The following is a 12,155-nucleotide window of genomic DNA, read 5'->3' on the forward strand; positions in this document are numbered from 1 at the left end:
GGATGGCGTCAGGAGACGGCCGTTAGCGGGGCGGACCGCCCCTCCGCCTCCTCCTCCTCCTCCTCCGCCGGCGGCGGCGGGCTGAGGAGGCCGCGGGGCGCCGGTTGTCAGCGTTTACCCGGTCCGGAGCAGACCGGGCGGTACGACGCAGCGGGGCGGATGGCTGGGCGGGGAGCCGGCTTGTCAGCCGTCGGTGTAAAGCGTTGGAACCCCCGGGGATCGCTCGCTGCTGCTCCCTGTTCCAACAAAAACGTATTTTTTAGAGCTGTAGGTGCACGCCACCAAAACCTAAGGAGCTTTAATTGGGCTAGACAATAAAATACCTCGATCTTTTTTTTTCTTTAAGCATTTAAATAGCTACTTCAGCTTAGTGCTAGAACATCAATATTTCTTTTGTCTACAATTACAGTTTCATATCTAGCAAAAAAATACTCGGTATTTTTATATTCGAGTTTCAAAATGCATCAGAAAAGGAAGTAGATACTTGAAAAAAAAAAAGTTCCACTTTTTTAGAATCAGAAAGCTCAAACCCAGTATCATCTCTACAGCTGTCAATATTTTTTGCAATTTTTTTACGTTTTCTGCAATGTCTCTGTTGAATACAGCGTATAGGGCTTTCCAGGAGGCATTCAGTCAAACTTTCATCCTCACCTTCTTGCAAAAAAAGAACCGCACAGTCTCTGAATGCTGGTGCGTGGTATAAGGAGGGAGAGCATACCTGATGCCAGGCACTGGTGAGAAAGTTGATGCTGTCAGCTTTTCTCTCGGTTTTCTGCAGTTACTCATGTATTTCTCATACACTTTTTGCCCCATACATCTTGACCTGAGTTTCAAGTATTTCATATACCCAAAATCCCTTTTATAAAAGTCAGTCTCCTAACATGAAGAAAACAGTCAGAGAGACCTCAATGCTTGAACAAGTAAAATGAACCCATTTCCAAACAAATTCGCTGGAACATTTTTTTCTTGCTGCTCGTGTCAAACTGCCTTCAACAGAAATTACTCATTTTTTCCTTCAATAGGTTACATTCCTTAAAATTAAGTTTGCTTCAGCATTGGGAAAACTCTGTTTTGCTCCGTTTGATCATTATGTCATTTACATATTTGGGACATGGCTGTTACAATACACATTTTTTCCAATAATAAAAAAATACGTAGCAAAGGTGGACAGATTTCTTCCAGAAAATATGGAATAAGTCCTTTATAGCAGAAAACTCTCAAGCCTTTTTACATTTTTTAATATACCTGGGAAATCCATAATTTTTGTTGCAGTCGCTCTGATGTTGAAGTCTCTAATGGAAAAGCAACTGTTCTATGAGTTATTGGCGCAAGCTTTATAGTCACTGTTGATGTGCTTTTCCCCAGCCAATTTGTATTCTTTTGGGATTCTGCTCAGGAAAAGCTCCCCCTCCCCCCCAGCGATCATACTGTTTTAACAGCTCCAACTGTAGAAACTTAATGTATTCACTGATTTTACACACAAACATGTTGCAACTACACTAACAGCTGAAAGTCATCTAGTTTCTAGTTTCACCAGTGACTAGAAAAATCGGCTAACTGCATAAATGGGCTGTTACTTCTTTTGGATACAGGCAAGATATTTCAGGAAGGTACTTCGCCAACCCTTGTAATTTAGGGAAGCGTGCACCATGAGTGCATACTGTTTAGGAAAGCAATAAGAAACTCGCACTGCAAAATTAAACAGAACATCTCATGGAGATTGTCGTGGTTTAACCCCAGCCAGCAACTAAGCACCATGCAGCCGCTCACTCCCCTGCCCCCCCCCGACCCAGTGGGATGCGGAAGAGATTCAGAAGGAAAAAGGTAAAACTCCTGGGTTGAGATAAGAACAGTTTAATAGGACAGAAAGGAAGAAAATAATAACAACAACAATAATAAAATGACAATAATAGTAAAAGAATTGGAATATACAAAACAAGTGATGCACAATGCAATTGTTCACGACTCACCAACTGATGCCCAGTTAGTCCCTGAGCAGCGATCCCCCCCCAGGCCAACTCCCCCAGTTTATATACTGGGCATGATGTCACATGCTACGGAATACCCCTTTGGCCAGTTTAGGTCAGCTGCCCTGGCTGTGTCCTCTCCCAACTTCTTGTGCCCCTCCAGCCTTCTTGCTGGCGGGGCATGAGAAGCTGAAAAATCCTTGACTTGGTATAAACACTACTTAGCAACAACTGAAAACATCAGTGTGTTATCAACATTATTCTCATACTGAATCCGAAACATAACACTGTACCAGCTACTAGAAAATTAACTCTATCCCAGCTGAAACCAGGACAAGATGTACTAACACACAAAAGAACTCAACAGTGAGCTTTATGTGCATAGACTTTTCTTTTTTTTTTTTTAAATACTGTAGTGTTACTTGTTGGTATAAAATGCTCTGAAGTTCTGTTTTCTTTACTAGCTACTGTAATAGTTCATTATCTGCACCTTCAAATCTTAACATTCTCACTGCTGTTCCTTCATCTTTTTACCTTTAAGTGTTTATGACCTTTACAGAATTTCTCTGGTGACTTCTCTTTTATGACCCATTCTTAAAAGTCATCAGCATTTTAATGTCATTCAGGTTACACTTATGCCTGACACTATGTCATCCTTCCCTGGCAGATTGATGACAAACAGGGGAAGACATTAAAGTCAAGATACTCAAGAGCAGAGCTGCTAACTTGAAGAAAAATTCAAGTGGGTAGGTAGTTTTATCAATCTCTGTAATTTGTTTCTGAATTTTTTGTTGTTGAGGATGCTTGTTTTTGTAAAGATATTTCAAATATTTATCGATTGAAATAAATTATCAAGGCTAAAGTTAGGTAAGCTATTCTAATGGCAGTTGTTGCTGAAAAGATTATTTTCAGTGCTCTTAAAATGCCGATGTACATCAAACTCTGTTTTGAGACAGCTGTACAAATTATCCTCAAGTGTCATGCCTCTGGGCTATAGGGATCAGAAAGATTTTGTTGTTGTTGTTCCATTTTATACTTGCTTCTGGTCTTTACTAGTTAGTGATCTGAAGTAACATCTATCTAGTTGTCTGTACATTTGCCCCCAACCATATCCAAAACCACTAGAAGTACAGAACTTTTCCCCCACGAGACTCAGGAATTTGAGAACTTTTTGCTTCTTCTGCAACAGGCATTATGGCTTGCAGATTGCAAATACCCAAGCAAATCTCAATTCCTTGGCAGAGTGGCACCTTGAGCTCTCTTTTTCTCTGTCAGCAAACAGACAGGACAGTGCTGCTTCCTGAAGTGAGATGAGCTAGGAACCAAGGGTGACCACGGTATACCACGGGTAGTATCCTCAGCAACAGAGGCACGGTCCTGCAGCAGGACAGGCAGAGCTGGGTGCTGGGAACAGGCTCCATCAACAGTCACAGCAAGAGCACAAAGCAGGTCTAGGGTCCATCCAGAGAGGGAAGTGAAGAACAGCAGGAGACAAGCCCAAAACAAGACTAGAGACAAGTCTAGTATTCATCTAGAAGCCAGGTCCAAACAAGAAACCAGGCCAGAGCCAAAACTCAAAACAAACACACCTATAACATAACTTAGACAAGGAGCAATTGTCTGGCCAGGCCTGAGCTTAAATGGAGCTCCTGTGCCCATGGACCAGGTGTGTGGGTGGAGGCCTCAGGTGAGGCTGGTCAGGGCCATTAACACCTGTTGGCACCCTCAGTCCCTACCCATAGCATGTCAGTGAGGTCTTTAAGGAACAGAAATATTTGACTCTCCCAAGTCATTGAGTCTGCAAATAACAGTGGTGCCAAATTTCTCTAGCTAAGCAGGACTCTTCCTTTCTTTCAGGTGCAGGGAAGAGGTGTGCACTTCATGCCCTCTGGTACTACATGGCTTACTGCAAAAGCGCAGTAGACTTGAAGCATCCAAAAATGCCGGGTTGGTGCATGCAAAATTAGCCATGTCTTCCTAGGCATAGTGTTTACCAGCCAGGCACAACACAATCATTCTGCACTCATGCTTTATACTGCTCACGCACAATCATGCAGTGAAGTCAGGGCCAAGATTTCCAATAAAAATAGAAACTGGGGGCAAACTGCTGTCCACCACAGGTCAGGAACATCTGACAGGAAATATTTAGAATAAATGCAATGGGCCTGTATAATGGGCATCAGAAGATGAAATCATAGTTCCTTCTGGCCTTTCTTCATGTAAAATGGTATTAACGCTTAAACTATCTGTGTTCAGCAAGCTTACAAATGTTAACTTATGTTCAGTGCCAATCAGGCAGGTAGATACTATCTACAGAACCAGGGCCAAGAAAGACGAAATGAGGAAGTCATTGTCAAAACCACAATTAGAATTCAAGAGTTTCTGCATTAAACTCATGTTGTTCAAGACTTTTCTCTTTCAGATACTGCCAACTAACAATGCTGTGGGTGATTTATCTGATCGTCTGTATTACAAATACAAAGGCATTAGCAGTGGTTGGTTTGTGTTCAGCTGGGTTCGCAGGCACAGCACCACATCAGTGCAGCATATAGCTTCTTCCCTAGGTCACGTCTGGTCTGGGAGCAGGCTGATCGCTTTGTCACACTGGAGTCCAAGCTAGTAAGTGCGAGGGAGGCTTTGCAAGGTAGATGCTTTAATCCATGCTTTGTAATCACACAAGGAGCCAGCTCTAATGCCTCAGCATCACGTTTCCACTACAGGGGACGCAGGGCTAGCCAAGATAGGCCTGGTCAGATCCAATCTTCCCTTAAAAAGCGGCATAGGTGTCTTTGCAGTGTAATTCCTAGAGCTTTTGGTTTGTGGAGGGCTTAACTTACATTCAGCATCAGTGATGTGGCTAACCTTCCCTAGCCTGGAGTGATGCCATGCCTGTTGCAGAGGTCTAATCCAGATGACTCTGCAGGACTGATTTAGGGACAACATACCTGAACAGTTCTGTTTCCAGGGCCAGGGCCCTGAGGGCACTAATTGGCCTTAATGGACCTGACCAGCTGCACCTGGGGCCTTCACCCACATCCTCTGCCCATGGGCCCAGGAGCTCTATTTAATTTAAGCTCAGCCCTAGCTGAGTTATGGGTTCTGTTGAGTTAAAATCTAGCCTTGGCCCTGTTTAGTCACTATGGACTCTGTTAAGTATCTACCTGAACTGTGTCTAGCTTTGCTTGCTCCCTGGGTCACCAGACCTGCTTCTGACCTGCAGATTGACTTCTTAATTCAACCTCAGACCTGCCTCATCTCCTGGAAGCTGGTTTATTATCTGGACTTCTAGCTGAATGCAGATATCACCCCTAGGCCTGTCCTGTTTGTTTTGTGTGTGTACAGTGGGGCTGGGTGCTGGCTAGTGAGGTCCTTGTCCTGCTGGCTGTTGTGTGGGGCTCCCTGTCTCTCAGGGAGCAGCTACCCTTCACAGTTCCCTGATACTCACCACAGACTCAAATTTTGTCAGAGCTGCCTGCAGTCCAGAACTACTTACAGGTTTGTGCACTATATTCCTTGGTACTCTGTTGTCCAGTTCTATTAATTCTGCAGGTAAGTGCTAATTTGTATGTTATCCTGGATAAAAACACAGGGATGGTAGCACTGTGACAGACCAAAGGTCCACCAGCTTAAAACTTTACCCCTGACAGTAGCCGGTAACACATACACAGGGAAGAAGGCTTGAGTAGCATATAGGGCTATTTTCTCAGCACACTCTGCCAGCTTCAAGTAATGTATAGTTAAAACAGTACTTTTGTGTTAAGTAGCTTTTGATTAAACTGTCTTCTGTTAATTTTGCTTTAAAAAAATTTAACCTGTGAAGTTTTCAGCATCTACAATGTGCTGTGGCAGTGACTTCCGTGGTTTGACAACACATTGCATGAAGAAGTAGCTGTCTTCTGTTCTGATGCATCTGATAAATTGACATGATATCCTCTACTTTGGAGAAACAGTGAGCATTCAGTCTCTGATAATGCTTTCCATGCTACTCTTGTTTTTGTAATATATTGGTTGGCATTTCACCCAGATTGCCTTCTTTCTGGGGTGAAAACGTTGGTGTATTTAGCTGCTCCTTGTGCTTTTGGCTACCCCTGCTACGTTTCTCTGTGCTTTCTTAAGTTCCACTCTGCACCTTTTAAGCAGACCAGAATTGCATGTTATAGTCAAGATGTAAGCAGATAAAAGATCTGGACTAAATAATGATGGAGTAGTGATGTTTCCTGTTCTGTTCTTGCCATCTTTTGTAATGACTCCTAATACTCCACTTGAGCACATGGAACAGTTTCAGAGAAGTATCTGTCATGGTACCAGGATCTCTATTTTGAGTGGTAGTAGCTAATTCAGAGGCCGCGATTTCCATGTTTCCTTCCATGTGCCTCTCTTTGTATTTTAGTGAAAGGATTTCATCCACCGTTTTGTTGCCCAGACAGTCATTATTGTGAGATCTCTCTCCAAATATTTATTCTCGGCTTGCCTTGATAGGCTGAGTATCTTAGTGTTGCCAGAAAATATTGTTACCTGGTGCTGCTTGCTTCCTAGGATGTTTATCAGTGTTGAAAAAGACCATGAGCACATATGTCTGTGGCTGTGAAAATGAACAATTCTAAATTCTTGTTTGTTTCCTAGCGTTTAGCATGTTTTTAATGGAGCTGTGATTGTACGTGTTGGTGTTTGGGTCCTCCTATTAATTAACCTGCTTATTCTAACCAAGCCTTAGCCCTCCTTGCTTGTTGCTTTCCTCCAAGCTACTAATTTATTGCTCTGCATTTTGTTCAAGGCCACAACTTCCAACTTATCACCATCTTCCCATGAAATATACTGAGCTTATGTGGGGCTTTATTGTCTCAAGTTCAGTTCCTTCTACTTACTTTTGCTGTGTTACTTGGAGAGCAATAGTTCTTTTACTTCTCAAATCATCTATTATTTCATCTTACAAAAATAGCTTGTATTACCTCTTTTTTTTTTTAGTAGGGCAGGTCTTTGGAATGACAGAAGTCTTGATATCCAGCCCTCTAGAAAAGCAGTCTTTTCGGCAAACTGTCAGATTGAGGAGGAGATGGTATGGTTATACCCACCAAAGAACTCATGTGTGTTGCCAAAATTACCTGCCGCTGAGAGCTGATCAGGCAAATGTTCAAAATTCAGGTGTATGTGGTGTTGGTTTCACCTTGTATCTGAAATGTGTCTGTGAGCTTGGCCAAGATTCCCAGAGTGTATTCCTTTTTACTGCAAGGAAATAAAGGGGAAGTAGAGATGAGGATGGAGGTACAAATTGGTGATGGGCTACCTACCTGCTGGCACTGAACCACAGCAGTAACAATAAGCTGCACAGACCTGTGGCACTGCTTTTCCTTTCCCACATGTCAATTAAAATAGTTGGCAAAACACTGGCATTTAAAGCATCTTTATAGGCATGGATGTGGACAGTACTGTTCTCTTGTATGCAGTAGAAAAGCCTCTCTGCAGGCTAGCATTTGAATGGGTTGGTTCATATTCAAAGTGCTTTATACTACAACAGCTAGAGAATTAATAGTAATGAAGCTTTCTTAAAAGAAAGCAGTGCTAGGGTATATTGTTTCATAGATCCCATTTCCAACATCTGTTTTCCAGTCTGAAGAGATGTTAGACTTGGTGGCCTGCTTTCCACTCTGACAAAAGGCTGTAGTGATAATGAGTCGTGTAAGAAGGCTGGACTGACTCTTCCTCTTATTATAACATTTTGCTCACCCACTTCCCTCTGGGAAGGAGCAGCAAATATCATCAGTGGCTCTTAATGGATGAGGTGGGGGATGGGGAGAGCAAGGCTGGTTTTTTTTTTTGTTTGGTTTTTTTTTTTCTTTCTCCTTATGGGAGGGAGGGGGCAGCTTAGCAGCTCTTCCTCCTCTTAGCCAGCATCTTCCCCATGCTTCTGGGCGTGTTTGCTCCACTCGTGGGACGGCCGGGCCTGGGTGGACGCCGGTATTTGAGGGTCCTCCTGGATGGCACATGTAAGGGGTGGGGGCGTTTGCCCCCCCCCCCCCCATGAACCCCTCACCCGTCACCGCTGACCAGACCTTCCCTCTTCCAGCCTAAAAAAAAAAAAAAAAAAAAAAGGGGGGGATGATTTCAGAGGGTGTCACCTCCGTTGCTGATGGGGAGGTATGTGGCGTCAAACCGCAGCCTCTGCAAGTAACGGAATAATTTGCCTTTTCTCTTATTACCGTCATTTTTATTGATTTTTTTTTTTTTTCTGTTGTTAAATAATCCCCGTTGTTACCAGCCGAGGAGGCACCGCCGCCACCCTCCCTTTCCCCGGGGCCATGCCGGGCCAACCCCGCTGCCGCCGCCGGTTCCCCCCGCAACGCGGGGGCGTGGGTGGGGTGGAGGTTAGCGGGGGGGGGGGGGGGGCTGCGAATCCCGCTCCATCCGCGGGGATCCAGGGCGCGTTTTGCCGCCTGCCGGGAGGGCTCGGTGCGGCGAGCGCCCCGCCGAGCCGCCCCCTCCCCGCTCCCTCCCGGAGGGTCCGGCCAGGGGCGACGCGCCGCCGTCGACCGAGAGCACGTTTCGCGGCCCGGGGCTCCCTCTCCCCGGCCTGGGCTCGTCGCACCATGGGAGCCGTTCGCCCGCGGGGGCCCGGGCCGTGAACCGTGCCTCGACCCCCCCCCCCCCCCATCCACCCCCCTCCCACCTCCGCCTCCGAGCGCGGACCGCCAAGCCATGCCAGCATCGCCCCTTCCTGTGAGCTGCGGGCTGGCCGCGCCGCAGCCCTGGTACGTGCGTGGGACGGGTCCCGGGGCTGCTGCGGGTGGGGGGGTGGACGGGAGGGGGTGGGGGGGGGACGGAGACCTCTGCTTTCGGACCATCCCTTTTTTTTTTTTTTAATACACACCCCCACCCCCCATTTTCCCTTCCTTCCCCTCTCGCTTAGCCGCTTGGCTCGTTGCAAAGTTGAGCTAGGGTGGAGAGGGGAGGGGGAGGTAGGGGCACCCCCGCGGCCGGGCTCGGAGCCCCGCGGGTCGGGCGGTTTCGAGGCGAGGAGGAAAGCAGGAGGACAGGCTTGGGGGTTATTCAAATGCAAAACGCAGTTTGTTGGCCGAAAGAACGAAAAAGTCCGGTCTCCCTGGCTGTGCTGGAGCGTGTTTGTGCTGCAGCAGCCAGAGCCTGCCTGGAAAAACCCGCCAGGCGAGAGAAACTGCCTGCAGCCTCCGCGGAGGGCAGGGAACAATTAAAGGGACCCTGCCCGGCAGCCGGGGCCCCCGGCCAGCCGGAAAAACCCCGCAGCCACCCTCCCCCCCCCCAAAAAACCCCAAACCAGGCGAACGAGGGCTGTGCAGCAGCAGCATCCCCCTCTGGAGGTGCCGCTGGTGTGCGGGGCCGGGGGGAGCATCCCCGGGGGCGGCTCCCCGCCTTTGCCGCGGGAGAAGCGGGGCGCGTCCGGATGGATGGACGCTGCGGGTCCCCGGCGCTCCCGCTGGGGCCGGCCCCATTGTCTGCGGCCCCGGGGAGGGCTCCCGGGGTTGGGGGGGGGTGTGTGCACGGCCAGCGGCGGGGCCGGGCCACGAGGAGCCGCTGCCTTCCCCCCTAGGCGGGCCCTGCCTGCCCCTTCCCTTCTCCCCCCACCCCCGTCTTGCTCCGGGGTCCGCCTGCCTGCACTAAAGGAACCAGAGCCCGGCGGGACTGCAGCCCCCGAGGTGGTCCTGGGCGCTGAGCGCCCATCCAGCCGCTCTTGGAGCTGGGGGAGAAGAGGTGGTGGTGGCCTTGGGGCGAGTGGAGGTTCGGTGCTGGTAGGGATGGTCCCTGCCGCGGTCGTGATGGAGCCAGGGGAGAAGGATGCTGTTCGCCGAATGGGATGGGTAAGGAAAAAAGGACCGGGCGGCCTGCTGGGAGGCAGGACCAGTTAACCTTACAAAGGTATATGGCTGCTACTGCCCGGGGAGCGAGCGGCGGAGCATGCTGGATTTGCAAAGGGACCAGGCGCAGCTGTAGTCAAAGGAGTCGCGCCAATCGTGTGCCTAGCCTGTCCTACACCCAGCCAGCCTATCCTGCTGCACCCCAAAGATATTTAAAGAGCAACGTAGTCTGCATCGCTTGCATCTCGGCCTATGTAGCAGCAGCCCAGCATGGTGAGATGCTACTCCTTTAAGGAGGAGAAGGGAGCGTGCAAGTAGGCATCTAGAGCAGGGCATGAGCACACGGATGTCAGTGCACACCCTCGAGTGGGGTGGTGATAGTCGACCCCTGTAAACAAGCTGCTCCAGCATGGATCTGGCCAAAGAGCTCTCTTTCTAGAAGTGTTAGTGCGTTAATGGCAAAGCTGGGCAAAGATGCACTTGCAGCGTTAGATATTTTAACATGACCAAGCAGAATTCTAGGGCAAAGGTGTGTCTTTAAATTTTAAAGCCAATGGAGAAACCTGTGAAAATAATAATAATAAAACCCAAATCTTCCATATAGTAGCTCTTCCCAGCTGTGCTCAGTGCTGTTTTTAAGGTACTCTTGTGGAGAGGCAGAGGGCTATTCTATGCAGTAATCACCTTGTTTTCATTAATGCCAGTCAACACGAATTAGGAGTAGAAATTAAATCCAGAAAACTTTGCATTTATTCTTGGTCTGGGCAAAATTGGGCAGGTAGAGCCTGGTCGACCCTGACTGTAAAGGAGGGGAAGGCTGGTTTATGGTTTTCAGAAGCAGTTTCTCTGGCAGCACAAGGGCCGGTGGTGGTTGCTCTAGGGGTGAGGCTCAGCCCTTCTGGACAAGAGGGGTTGGTTGTGCTTAGAGGAGACAAGGGTGGGCTGGGTTGCACAAAGCAGGTAATCAGGGGAGAATTCAAGGTGAGATGTACCAAGCAACTTTCTGATATTTATGGTTTCTGCAAGACCTAAGTCTTCACTGTGCAATAATTCAAAATCCCCACTGATAGTGTTTTATTACAGCTGGAGTGCTACCCGTGGCTGTTAAAGCTGGCCTAAGCATTTCCATCCTGCTTTCTGTTTTCAGTTACTTACATTTCAAAACACCTTTCAGGCTGAAATTTTCCAGGCTTAATCTTTGCCTGAAGGTTCTTCCCTCCACCTCCCCCTTCTTTTAATTGAGTTTGAGATAAGGTGATTCAGTTAGCGTTTTTTTCTTTTCTTTTTTTCTTTTTTTTGTTAATAAAAGGAAAAACCCCTGAAGAATGAAGTCAAATATTGTCAAAAAGAAATGCAGTGTTTGAAACTGTGTAAATGCAGAATTAGAGGGGCATATGATTAGCTGAGGGGTTTTGTTTGTTTTGCTTGCTTTTTTGTATTCAAAAGTACCTGGAGTGTTCTGGTGGAACGGACTTTCATTTGGTGAACCCTTAGAAATTACTTGGTATCTTTTGACTTTTTAGCATTCCCCCTGTTAAGGTCAGTATTTGGCTGCACTGAACAGAGGTTAAAGCAAGCCTGTGCTCCTTGCTGGGCTGGAGCGAGGATACTTGCACATGCGGTGTGAGTCTTCACAATGGATTTTTGGTGCCAGTTGGTTGTCTGAGGCTTAATCTGGTTTTGTGGTTTAAGTATGTGTGGTTCCTTGCCATGCTTTTTTTTTTTTTTTTTTAAACGTTCTAATAGAGCTTTCCCTAAACCAAGAGGTTTGGCTGTTGGGTTTTTTTTTGTGGTATTTTTTTATCTGTTTCACTCACTGTGCAGGCTCCAAGGTGCATGAAGTCATGACACTGCAAAACGCTAAACGTTGACATGTCTTGCTGAATTCATTGAGAGTGCATATTTCACAGCAGTCTTCAGCTCCCCATGCAGCAGAGGGAAGTGGGACGTGGTGACAGTCCAGCCTTATCCAGACTTATCATCCAAACACAGAGGTGGCCTTCCGGGTCCAGCGAGGACAAAAATTTAGGATGAAGGCCTTGGTGCTTGGTCTGCTCAACATCATCTTGTGTTACTGATGTCAGTGGGAAAAGGGTTACGCTTTGAGTGTACGCCTTTGTCTGTGAGAAACTGAAGTGGCATCCTGCAGTGCCTGTCCCAGATTTGCAGTTTTGCTACTGGAATGTGTACAAGGTTTAATACGTGTGGATAAAATATGCCTGATTGCCTTAAGAGTGGCATAATCCTGTAAAGTAAAGCAGAAAACTTATGTATAGTAAAATGGAAAACAGTATTCTTCAATGGCATGTGAGGTTATAGAAACACCACTTGAAACAGGATTGAGGGAGGAGAGGTCTGAGGG

The 12,155-nt window shown here is 47.2% G+C and overlaps 1 protein-coding gene across 3 annotated transcripts in view; it reads left to right on the forward strand.

The window, feature by feature from the left end:
* The first annotated feature begins 8,610 nt into the window (after positions 1-8,610).
* Positions 8,611-12,155, forward strand: part of TET1 (tet methylcytosine dioxygenase 1) — a 70,729-nt gene continuing 67,184 nt past the window's right edge. For all 3 annotated transcript variants that reach the window (XM_052799475.1, XM_052799476.1, XM_052799477.1), the window contains exon 1: positions 8,611-8,713. The gene's annotated coding sequence lies outside the window, so the exon portion shown is untranslated. The remainder of the gene's footprint in view (positions 8,714-12,155) is intronic.

Source organism: Harpia harpyja, chromosome 10 (genome assembly GCF_026419915.1).
Source record: "Harpia harpyja isolate bHarHar1 chromosome 10, bHarHar1 primary haplotype, whole genome shotgun sequence".
NCBI lineage: Eukaryota > Metazoa > Chordata > Aves > Accipitriformes > Accipitridae > Harpia > Harpia harpyja.